This window comes from Anabas testudineus, chromosome 18, assembly GCF_900324465.2.
Source record: "Anabas testudineus chromosome 18, fAnaTes1.2, whole genome shotgun sequence".
NCBI lineage: Eukaryota > Metazoa > Chordata > Actinopteri > Anabantiformes > Anabantidae > Anabas > Anabas testudineus.
Window position 1 is genome coordinate 10,497,879 of NC_046627.1, and position 13,820 is coordinate 10,511,698.

The window sequence follows — 13,820 nt, forward strand, 5'->3', positions numbered from 1 at the left end:
ACATATGTTCGAATGCTGTTCATAGACTTCAGCTCAGCATTCAACACCATCATTCCCCAGTCAGAGACCCCAGTCAGTCCGGATCGGGAAGAGCGTCTCCAGTACCACCACACTGAACACCGGGGCCCCTCAGGGCTGTGTGCTCAGTCCACTGCTGTTCACTCTGCTGACTCACGACTGTGTAGCGATGCACAGCTCGAATCAGATCATCAAGTTCGCTGATGACACGACTGTGGTGGGTCTCATCAGCAAGAACGACGAGTCAGCGTAAAGAGAGGAGGTACATCAGCTCTCAGCCTGCTGCAAGGCCAACAACCTGTCTCTGAACGTTGGGAAAACTAAAGAGATGGTTGTTGACTTTAGAAGAGCACAGAGTGGCCACTCTCCACTGATCATCGATGGAGCGTCAGTGGAGATCGTCAAGAGCACCAAATTTCTTGGTTTTCATCTGGAGGAGAACCTCACCTGGTCAGGGTAAAAGAGTATGATGAAAAAGAGACAAAAGAAACTCATAAATGTTACATTCAGCCTCTCGAGGAGAAAAAGAAAAAGAAAAGTAATAAAAAGCAAAAGTCTACACCGAGTGTCAAAAGTGATACAAAGCAAAAGCCGGTAAAAGTTAGTGATGATGAAGATGACGATGATGATGACTATGATGGTAGTGCTTTCACGTGGATTTTACATCGTTATACCCCGATGTTCTTTGCAGGTTTCCGTACCCAATCGGTCATCCTCAAATTATCAGCCCCCGAGTCACTATTTTGGGCTCATACAAGCTAAAGTCTACACGCCGAGAGGGTTGTTCCACCTTGTGTTACCGTACAGGACATCTCGTGGTAAGTTGGTCTTCACGCTCTGCCACACATGCGTGAATGAGAATTATCAGGCAGGGCCTTGTAGCCATAGCGATGAAGAGCGAGCTCTGTTTGGTGTGTGGGTTTCTCCGGAAAATAACAAGGCCATTGAAAAGGGATACCGTGTTGAACTGAAGGAGGTATGGAATTTCCCAGAAAAATGTCACTGTGTTGCCTTTAGGGCAATCTTTAATTTATGCTTATTTTTCCTGAATTCGTAGTTAACTCAACTCAACTCAACTCAACTTTATTTATAAAGCCCTTTAAAAACAGCTTTGGCTGACCAAAGTGCTGTACACAGTTAGTCAAAAGAAAAACAAGCAATTAGGCAATACTTAAAACAATGAATAATAAATAAGATACAATAAAAACAAAAGAATAAAACAAAGGAACAAACACAGAGTCTTCATGCTGAATTAAAAGCCAGAGAGTAAAAATAAGTTAATTAATAAGTTTATTTAATGCAAAGTGTTCAGCCAAAATGTTTATAATTATGTTTATAGGAATATTAAAATGTTTTCTGTAAGGACAAATGGCTAATTTGAGAAGTTTATATAATCTCGCAATATGTGTTACGTGACTTCCGGTTCTGTGGGAGATCACGTTGGTAATTGCCTGTTTACGACGGGATACAGGAGAAACTAAGCACATGCGACTGTCATGTGAATCTATTGCCATCTGCTCAGAAATACCATAGACGCAATGCCGTAAGTTTGTATTTTTGTTGGTTCATACTATAAACGTTATATTTGCATATGTATTGTGTTAAAACGATTAAGCATACGATGTTGAATTTGATATATATGGAGATTGTATAAGTTTCGGTGCTAGCATTCAAAGACTGAATGTTTTCTTTTGTATTGTGTTTTAGAGTTTTTACCAAAAACACACACGTAAATAAGCTCACATGCACTTTAAAGTAAACAGAAGAAAATAAACGGCACTTTGACGAAGTGAATCCTCTTCATTTGACGTCTGGTTAGCTCCGTGTTTAGTTTAGAGTTTCAACACCCTGGATGAGAACACTAGAGTAAAAAGGCATAAACTTCACGTATTTCTACAAGCAACAAAATGGCTAGCAGACGAAGCTCCAAGTCATCAAGCAGCAAGAGTGGCTTGACGTGTTCGTCAACAGCAAGTGCAGCTGCCATCGCTAGAGCTAAAGCAGAAGCTGCCAAAGTACGAGCATCATACGCTAGCAAAGAAGCTAAGCTAAAGATGGAAAAGGCTGCCAGAGAGGCAGAAAGTCTTACAAGAGACGCACAGGTTCAGATAGAAAAGGCTGCCAGAGAAGCAGAAAGTCTCACAAGAGACGCACAGAATCAGCTGGAAAGGGTAAGGATCGATGCAGAGATAGAAGTGCTGAATCTACAGAGAGAGGCTGATGCAGCTATAGCAGAAGCAGATGCATTAGAGAGTGCTGGAGGACTGCTAGTTTTAGATAAAACTAATTCCAAACCAGCTAAGTACACTTCAAACCATTTCAGCTGTGAAGTGTTCTGAATGCAGTAGTAGCTATCATGATGCAGCAATGCACCCTGACTCATCATATCAAACAGTCAAGGCTCCCTCAACGGCTCAAGAAAACGGCGGGGAGGGAGAAGAGCAAACAGATGCCATCAACACAAACTGCACAGAAGTCTGCGGCCCAGGTCAGTGGAACCGCTCATGCTCAAAGATATGTCTCACTAAGATTTATCCAAAAGGTGCTCAGGACAAAGCTATTAAAGTTTATGTAATATTGGATGATCAAAGTAATCGCTCATTAGCTAGGTCAGAGTTCTTTGAACTGTTTAACATAGAGAGCAGTCCATGCTTTTACTACCTCAAAACTTGCTCTGGAGTCACAGAAACATCAGGCAGAAAGGCTGAGGGATTCCAGATAGAGTCAGTCGATGGCAAAGTCGTCATCTGTCTCCCTCCACTCTTGGAATGTAACGACATCCTGAACAACCGTTCAGAGATTCCAACTCCAAGTGCAATCATGCACCAACCCCATTTAAGACACATTGCTAAACACATCCCAGACTTAGATCCAGATGCAAAAATACTACTGCTACTGGTCATAAGAGCACATAAAGTCAGAGAGCAGATTAATGGACCGCACAACGCACCTTTTGCCCAACGTCTGGACCTTGGCTGGGTGGTTGTAGGAGATGTGTGTCTTGGGAACGTGCACAAACTCATGGTAAAGACATTTAAAACCAATGTGCTAGAGAACGGCCGATCTTCAATATTTCAGCCTTGCACAAGCTTCATACACGCCAGAGAAGCACGGCATGATTATGACCAGCGATGCACTGTAAATGAGAAAATACTAGGACAGTCTGTGTTCATCCAAACAGAACATGACAACAAGCCTGCTCCATCAGTGGAAGACAAGGTATTCCTAAAACTAATGGATGAAAAAGTCTACAGAGACGAAGATAACAGTTGGGTTTTGCCATTGCCTTTCAGAGAACCAAAACAGCGTTTGCCAAATAAAAAAGAGCAAGCAATCAGCCGATTCACTTCCCTGAAACGAACAATGAAAAGGAAACCAGAAATGCAGCAACAGTATGTGGAGTTCATGGGAAGGATATTCGCCAATGGACATGCTGAGGTGGCACCTCAACTGAAATAAAATGAGGAATGCTGGTATCTCCCAACATTTGGAGTTTATCATCCTCAGAAACCCAACCAGATCAGAGTGGTTTTTGATTCCAGTGCACAGTGGTCTGGCACCTCACTCAACCGTGTGCTTCTTAAAGGTCCTGATCGAAATAACAGTCTCCTAGGTGTTCTGTTGCGGTTCAGGAAAGAGAAGGTTGCAGTTCTTGCTGACATCCAACAGATGTTTCACTGTTTCCTAGTACATGAAGACCACAGAAATTTCTTGCGATTTCTTTGGCACAAGGATAATGACATCAACAAGGAGGTTGTGGAGTACAGAATGTGAGTCCATGTCTTCGGCAACAGTCCGTCGCCTGCAGTTGCTGTCTATGGGCTGCGAAGAGCCATAAGGGAAGGTGCACAAAGGTATGGTGACGACACTGTTAAGTTTGTGGAAAGACACTTTTATGTTGATGATGGCCTAATATCAGTGCCAACTTAAGCTGAAGCAATTGACCTTCTGAAACGAACACAGGCTTCACTCGCTGAGTCCAACCTGCGCTTGCACAAGCTCGTTTCAAACTGTCAGGCAGTCACAGAGGCCTTCTCACCAGAAGACTGTGCAGTGGTGAAGAACTTGGATTTCAGTGGAAAAGACACACCCACACAGCGAAGTTTAGGTCTTCTGTGGGAAATCAGAACGGACACATTCACCTTCTCAGTGCCATCGAATCTCAAGCTATTCATTCGTCGAGGTGTTCTGTCTACTGTGAGTAGCATTTTTGATCCTCTGGGCCTGATTGCTCCTGTCACAATCCAGGGAAGAGCAATTCTAAGAGAACTTACTTCCGAGCAGTCTGACTGGGACACACCACTGCCTGCAGACAGGCTAAACCAATGGGAAGCTTGGAGAAATTCACTTCAACATCTGAAACAGCTTCACGTGCCACGTATGTATACTGCAGCTTCACCTAGTAAAACAACATACAAAGAACTGTGTGTTCTCAGATGCTTCAGTCAAAGCTATAGGTGCAGTAGCATACTTAAGAACAGTCCAAGAACACGGCCAGGTCGAGATGGGATTCATCATGGGTAAGGCGAAGCTGGCACCACAATCTGCCCCAACAGTCGCAAGACTTGAACTGTGTGCAGCCGTCTTAGCAGTTGAAATGGCTGATCTCATACAAGACGAGCTGGACCTGAAAGTGGATGCTGTCAAATTTTACACAGACAGCAAAGTGGTTCTTGGTTACATCTGTAACGAATCAAAACGATTCTATTTGTACGTCCACAATAGAGTCCAGCGAATTCGGATGTCATCAAGGCCAGAACAATGGAACTACATCCATACAGAGAAGAACCCTGCTGACCATGCTTCAAGATCTGTGCCGGCATCTCATCTTGCTCAGACCTCATGGTTTACAGGACCTGACTTCCTCTGTAAGTCACCTGTGGAAGAAACACAACCCAGTCCATCATTTGAGTTAGTCGAACCAGAAACAGATGTGGAAATTCGACCAGAAATACGAACCTGTGCTACTTTTCTGGACAGCAAAGTGCAAACATCTGAATGCTTCCAGCGATTCTCTACCTTCACCTCATTGGTAAGAAGCATAGCATCACTTATCCACATTGCCAAATCATACAATCACTCAGTTCAAAACAGTAAATGCAAAGGATGGCACATACTGTATGTAACTTACCCCACACTCAAGATGAACGTGACCAAGCTAAGGACGTTATCTTCAAAGCAACGCAAATGTCAGCTTTTGCCAAGGAATGTGCAGCCTTGCAAACCAACAAAATGATACCTACCAACAGCTATTTAAGGACACTCAATCCAATCCTGGATAATGGTCTTCTTGTTTTAGGAGGACGCCTTAAATATTCAGGCCTCACATCTGTGGAAAAGAACCCAATAATCCTGCCGAAGCGCAACCACATCTCTGTGCTGCTCACACGTCATTACCACGAGCAAGTGAAACACCAAGGTCGCCATCTGACAGAAGGTGCAATCAGGGCTGCTGGATTGTGGATTTTGGGAGGCAAAGCTCTGGTTAATTCAGTGCTTCACAAATGTGTGATTTGCTGCAAACTGCGGGGAAAACAAGAAGAGCAACGTATGTCGGATCTGCCACCTGAAAGACTCCAAGTCTGCCCTCCGTTCACATATGTATGACTAGACGTTTTTGGGCCATGGTCTGTCAACATCAGACGTACTAGAGGAGGAAAAGCGGAAAGCAAAAGATGGGCTATCATGTTTAGTTGCATGAGTTCACGAGCAGTCCACATCAAGGTCATCGAGTCTATGGACACGTCCAGCTGCATCAATGCCCTCAGACGTTTCTTCGCACTCAGAGGCCCAGCAAAGCAGTTGCGATCTGACTGTGGCACTAACTTCATCGGTGCAAGCAAAGAACTGGGTTTGGACAGAAGGGTGCATAGTTACCTGAGTGAGCAGGGTTGCACATGGGTATTCAACCCACCCCATGCCTCTCACATGGGAGGTTCCTGGGAACGAATGATAGGCATCGCTAGAAGAATCCTCGACTCAATGTTCTTACAGCAGAACATTCGACTGACACATGAGGTACTGTGCACGCTGATGGCAGAGGTTACAGCCATTATGAATGGACGACCGCTTACACCTGTGTCCTCAGATCCAGAAAACCCCTTCATTCTTTCTCCGTCGATGCTTCTCACACAGAAAGCAGGAGTTCCTCCTCCACTAGGGGAGTTTTCGGACAAAGATTTACACACAAAGCAGTGGAGACAAGTTCAGACCCTAGCAAATCAGTTCTGGACTCGTTGGAAAAAGGAATATCTGCACACGCTGCAGACAGAAATGGACGGAAATTCGAAGGAACTTTCAAGTCGGAGACTTGGTCCTACTAAAGGATAAGCAGGTTGCACGCAACTGCTGGCCAATGGCCAGAGTCACTGCCACATTCCCTGGTAAGGATGGACATGTCAGGAAAATCGAGTTGCAAACAACTGAGGGAGGAAACCCAAAGACTTTCCTGAGACCTGTAGGAGAGGTTGTTTTACTCATGTCTAAAGACTGAAGTAATAACTGTTTGATATGTTCTGATGTTCAGTGACCTTACAAAGGTCAGACGGGGAGTGTGTTGCCTTTAAGGCAATCTTTAATTTATGCTTATTTCCTAAATTCGTATTTAAGTTTGTTCTATGCAAAGTGTTCAGCCAAAACGTTTATAATTATGTTTATAGGAATATTAAAATGTTTTCTTTTAGGATATTTCACTAATTTTATAAGTTTATATAATCTTGCGATATGTGTGACGTGACTTCCGGTTTTGCGGAGGATCACGTTGGTAATTTCCTGTTTACGACGGGATACGGGAGAAACTAGGCACATGCGACCGTCATGTGAATCTATTGCCATCTGCTAAGAAATACCATTGACGCAATGCCGTAAGTTTGTATTTTTGATGGTTCATACTATAAACCTTATATTTGCATATGTATGTGTTAAAACGATTAAGCATAGGATGTTGTATTTGATTTATATATTAAGATTGTAAACGTTTCGGTGCTAGCATTCAAAGACTGAATGTTTTCCTTTGTATTGTGTTTTACAGTTTTTACCAAAAACACACACCCAAATAAGCTTACATGCACTTTAAAGTGAAGAGGAGAAAATAAACGGCACTTTGACGAAGTGAATCCTCTTCATTTGACGTCTGGTTAGCTCCGTGTTTAGTTTTGAGTTTCAACACCCTGGACGAGAACACTAGATTTGTCTTTCACACTGTCAAAATATATGGACCTCTGTATAGCTACATATAATAGCATCAGTGCTTGAAATTTTTGACTTTGTCTGTGTTCATAAAGCATTTATTTAGGCATAATTTTTTTTTCTGTGTTATTGAACAGTTCAACACATGTCAATCACTTTTTTTTTTAACTTAACAGTACATAACAATCTCAATAGCAGCAGTGAAATTTCTTTCAAAGATTATTTTTTGTTGTGTACATTACAAATTTCTTGTAGGTCATATATTCAGCACTAGCATTACAATAGGAAATTAAGCCTAAATTGTGAGAGCATTCAGAATTTCGTCAAAGATATTAAAATTATTAAAGTAAAGAAAGAAAATCAAATGTCTGACATTGAACTAAAACAGCCATAAAGAAATTTCTTCATTTCATGTTAGCTAAGATTATTAAGCATACAATTCAGTTTTACATAAAATTACCTCAGTGATACAAACTGATCAATTTTACAATTTCATTGTAATAAAATAAACAGAAAAGATCTTGATTTGATTTAATCAGGAAAATTTCACAGTGACTTCAGCTCCAACATGTCTGACTCTGGATGTAAACTCTGGTCTCTGGTTTCAAAGATGTAAGGAAATTTTCTGATTAGTCTCTGTGAAGACGAACTGTTTCACTTTGATTTTCTATCACATCCAGTTGTGTACTCCTCACCTCCATACGCTTCTCTACTTTCTTCTTTTTTGGTTTTCTGTTTTCTGCTGCAATTTCTCCACATTTAGTAGCTGTTTCTCTAGGTATTCTTTTCTCCTTTCCAGTTTCCACTGACAATTCAATAAATTCTGTTTTTCTTCTAAATGTCTGTCTCTTTTATCAGTGGTCTTTTCTTTCTCACTCGCTTCTATTTGGTATTCAACTGAGTGGAGCTTCTCCTTGTTCTTCTCCATTTCTTGATCTAGTTGTCCCAAAAGCATTGTGAGAAACAGATTAAGGATTCCCAGTAACAGTTCCAGTACTTCAGTTAGAAATGCAATCAATCCTTGGATCACCTGCAATATTTTCTCTGAATATGGCAAAGATGAAGAAGTTAAATGTGAAAGGAAACACACATTAAATGATTAAAAAACTGCTCTTATAATTATGTATTTCATAGTGTTCTCTTCTTTCAATAAACATTTAATCAAAAATTTAATCTATATTACTATAGGAAACACATTTTTTCAGGATTATGAAAGATACTTACTGATTATTGTTATTATTATTATGATGCCAATGCACACTGTAAGGAAAGACAAGACTTCAAAAACCAAGTCGGCAATGTCAATGTCGCTTGGATCTTGAGAGGCTGGAACAAAAAAGATAATAATACAAAAAATAACACACAACATTCACAACAGAAATAATGTAATAAGTGAAGGAGATCATAAAACAAGCAATTTAAAAAAATTTAGCCTTTTTTTCTGGTAGAGCTTCAGCTTCATACTAACTTAATTCTCTATTCATAGCTTTGTTTTAAATACCTGTACAAGAGTCAATCAGTAGGAGGATCATTGTGCAGTAAATAACCAAAATGTTGAAGGAAATGAATGGACATTTGGAGGAGCAATCGTTGTTTAGAAAAACCATCCTGGAGTCCTGGGAGAAAGAATATTTATCAATATATGTATATATATATATATATATATATATATATATATATATATATGTATACTTTTTAAATATAAGAGAAGAAAATGCAAGTATAAATAGCACATTTACTTCCTTGTTCTGCTATATACAGAAACTCATTCATTAAAAGTTAGTGAATGTACCATAGAAACTTAAATAAAACATATTTACTTAACAGAGGGTACATACCTGTTGTAGATTAGCAGTAGTCAGTTCAGTATGAAGTTGGTCAAAGTACCTCAATATACCTGCAATTAAAAAAAAAGTTACTTTGACCTGGTACAGAATGTGTTTTGTCTTTGTGCAAGTGTTGGTGTTAGTGACTTCTAAATTAAACATGAATTATTTTAATGAACAAATATTGTTATTTGCTGTTGCTACAGTGTTCTTATCACCATAACTGTATTTCACATATATCATGGTCATTAGAAAAAACAAACAAACAAACAAAAAACGCTCTTATGATGATACAGCAAGAACGATCAGCAGTGAATATTGTTACTTTAACAGTAATTTATTTGGCAGCAATTCATAAAATAAACTAAAACTCCCTGCATGTAATGAAAATGGCTGAATTAAAATGACTAAAATAAATATTTGTACAAAACACACTGAAATGAACAACAATACAGGAAATAATAGGAGACACAATACAAACCTATCTACTATTATGTAAGAAGTGTTTGAAACTGAAATAGAATTTTCTTTTACAAGTAAGTATATACACATACCTGTTGTAGAGCAGCAGTAGTCAGTTCAAAATGAAGCTGTTCGGTCAAAGGGCTTCAATATGAGTGCAATATACAAGTACTTTGACCTTGTTCATGATGTGTTTTCCCTTTGAGCAAACATGCAAAGACCATATTACTTTCGGTTGCTGAAAGCCTGCTTTCTAAGCAGAATAATAATTTTAAGCTTTTAAAACATTGGTTAAAGAAATCAAATCGCTGTTTTGTATAATAATTATATCCAACAATCCAACATGAAACACATAAACACATACAGTCCTGAAACCAGTCAATGTGTAAACACAAAATGTAAAAGGTTATGCTGCATATATGCCTGAATCTATAAGCATAAGATACTTTGTAATACATTATTATTAAGTATAGGTACAAGTAATAAAGTCTTAAAACAATCGCAGGTTGTTTTTTCCCCTAGAAATCTTGCCAACCTATAGTGGAGGATGGTACATGTCTCTGTAAATTTATAGAGAAGCTTCTATGATGTGCAAAGTTTTTTTCTGGGATTTCAAGAAGAGTAAATTATGTTTCAGGTTAAAATTTGACCTCTGTTTAGAAGTTTATATAGCTCCATGTAAGAGCACCAGTATAAAACTCAGATACTTATCTTACCCAATGACGCATCTCACTTCATGTTTTCAACACGGTGAAAGGACAACGTGTCCACCCTCCTCCTTTCGAGTTGCCCAACCACCTGCTCTCTGGATCCAATCCCCTCCACTCTTCTTTAAGCTAGTGCACCAACACTAATACCAGCCATTACACAGATCATCAACAACTATTTCACAACAGGCACCTTTCCCACCTCATTCAAGCAGGCCCAGATTACTCCATTGTTGAAGAAGCCTTCTCTGGATCCCTCCCTTGTGGAGAACTACAGACCGGTCTCGCTTCTTCCATTTCTGGCCATTCTCATGGCTTTTACTATCACTGCTATCCACACAAGTTCTTCCTGTCCTTTCCGCCGGATGTCTCGCCTCACATCTCTGCCTGGATGAGAAAAAGACACCTTCAACTCAACATTCCCAAAACTGAACTTCTAGCCTTCCCTGACAGACCTTCAACACAGCACAACATCAGCATTAACAATGGATCTGGGGTGATTGAAGCCGCTAGAACAACCAGGAATCTGGGGGTCATCATCGATGATCAGCTGACCTTCAAAGAACACCACAACATCAGAAAGATCAGACCCTACTACACTCATACACGACCCAATTTATTGTGCAGGCGCTGATCATGTCTTGTCTTGACTACTGCAATGCACTACTGATGGGGTTACTGGCATCCACGACCAAACCCCTCCAGATGATCCAAAATGTAGCAGCACGCCTCATTTTTAATCAACCAAAAAGGTCTCATGTCACACCGCTCTTCAGATCTTTGCATTGGCTTCCTGTGGCTTCAAAGCTCTGTATCATGCCTACAGAGTGGTCAACTCCACAGCTCCAACTTATCTAAACTCAATCATTCAGGTCTGCCAAACTCTGCACACTCAGCCACCTCACTTTCAATAAGTAACATAATACAAAACTGCTGAAAACAGGACTCTTCCGCACCTTGGCTTTGCACAAAACAACCAAGACAACCTTTTCTGCTCTTTTGTACTTACATCTCTGAAACGTAGATTTTGTTTTTCTTGCCTTGTTCCTCACTTGTAAGTCGCTTTGGACAAAAGCTGAAAGACTTAATGTAAATCTACTTGTTTGCATAATTTCATTCATGGTTTAAAAATTACAACTTTGTCTAGGTTTTATTCTTGTCTTTATCTAAGTATTTTATTCACATATCGTCTCACCTCTTGCTGTGGTGGTTGTTGGGAGTGAAATGACAATCATGTGTTTTTTTTAAACACATCTTCAATAACTTTTTAATGATAATAAAAAGACATACACATTAACACTGATTTCACATAGCATCAATAGCAGCAAAGAATTTTTTTTGTTTTCATTACAAAACAAAGATTAATTATTTAACTGTAATCATTATCAGGTTGGACACAGAACATGTTATTTGGGTCTGTATCATACCAAAACACCTGTTGGAGCGTGTTTTAGAAAAAAAAACAACCTGAGACTATCTCAAGTCTTCTACACAGACACCAGGGTGAAACGCTGTCTACTTTAACGTACTACACTGGCTGCTATATACACTGACACATTCACCTCTGCACCATCTCTGCCTTTTTCAAACCATAAACAAAGGATCGCAGAGCTCAGTAACTACACACCTGTTGCTCTGACCCCTGTCTATGAAAGTATGTAAAAACTGGGTACTGTAATTTCTAATCCTACACCCTACCATGTATACAGTACCTAGAACAGACATGAACCAAGTCCCTGTTGAACATCCTGCTTTGGAATAATGAACACTTGATCACTATGCAAACAGAGGTGGTAAGTAATTAATCAGATATTACTACAAACTTTCACGAGCTGCAGGAAGGACTCCATGGCCAGAGATAAGAAAGGACAGGAATGAATAGTCAAACTTTATTTATAACAAAAGAACAATCGTAAAGCAATGAATTCAACAGTCACAAGATGGGAGGAGATGATGTAGGGTGAGTTTGAGGGACTTTGTTTGGGGGGTTTTGTCCATGTGCTCTCCAACGGAGAGTGAGTGCATGTGATCAGACTGGGGAGAGGAAACAGGAAGTTGTCAAAATAAGAGCATGGGGGAAACACAAGCAGCAACGAGGCTGGAATCATGACAAAAACAGCTTTACCAGCATCAACTACCCGGAGCCTCTATTTGTTTAACCAGCAGAATGTTTCCCCATTCCAGGAGTAGACAACCCCAGTGCTAGAGAGTCACAGTCCTGCTGATTTCCAGCTATGTGTTCAGCCCATCAGAAGCTGTAAGTGCAGATATGTTTGGAAAACAAGCAGAGATACAGGTCTCTAGGATCAGAATTCCCTACCCTTGCCTAAGGTCATTGTAATCTGCTGTGAATTCTCTCTTCATGTCTCACACCTCATGCACAAGTCCTGGAGAGATTGAAGGCTGCAGCCAATCACCTTCTCGGCAGAGCGTATGATTCTCTGCAGCCTGGCCTCGTCCCTGGCAGTGGCTGCAGCAAACCAGACTGTGATGGAGGAGGTGAGAATGGATTCAATGATGGCAGTGTAGAGGTTGGTCAACATCTGCTTAGGGAGGTTGTACTATTATCTACCGAGGGAGTTTAGCTGTGTTATTGTCATTACGACTTACATTCCCCCGTCAGCCGCTCCTGAAGTAGCGTGTGACGTCATTAACTCAGTCACCGCTAACTTACAGAACCAGCATCCAAACTCCTTCATAATAATAACAGGAGACTTCAACCACACGTCTCTGGACACAACTCTCCCCACTTTTTACCAGTTTGTCAACTGCTCCACCAGAGACAATAAGATCTTAGATTTACTGTATGCAAACGTGAAGGATGCATACACCTCCACTGCTCTCCCTCCCTTAGGCAGATCCGACCACAACCTGGTGCTCCTCACCCCCGTCTACACTCCTATTGTTCAAAAGCAGACAGTGACCACGAGAACTGTCAGGAAGTGGTCTCAGGAAGCTATTGAGACTCTCCAGGGGTGCTTTGAAGCCACAGACTGGAATGTTTTCTGTGACCAACATGGAGACGACATCATTCCGTGTGGACAACGTCATCCCAACCAGGACAGTGAGGTGCTTCTCAAACAACAAGCCCTGGATCACTAGCAAATTAAAGGAGCTACTGAACAGGAAGAAGGCCTTTATGGAGGGAGACAAGGACCAGGTGAAGTCTGTGCAGAGAGAGCTGAGGGTGGGTCTGAGGCAGAGTAAGGACGCTTACAGAAGGAAGCTGGAGAACCAACTCCAGCAGAACAACATGAAGCATGTGTGGTCTGGAATGAAGAAGATCACTGGCTTCAAGGAGAAGGGGAACCAGGTAGAAGGGAAGCTGGACAAGGCCAACGAGCTGAACCATTTTTTCAACAGGTTTACAGCACTACCGCCCTCCCTCTCTCACTCCTCCACCTCCAGACACTCTGCTACACCCTCCTCCACCCCTTATTCTGCCAGACTCACAGACAGAACAGCATCTCCACTGCTGCCCCCCCACACCCATCCTACTAGGAACATCAGATACGGTCATAAAACCACACCCGTCACTGGAACTCTTGCAGAAGAAATGATCCCACCGTCATCCCCCTCTCCTTCCTCTACCATAAACCCGCCCCCCCTACCCATCTGT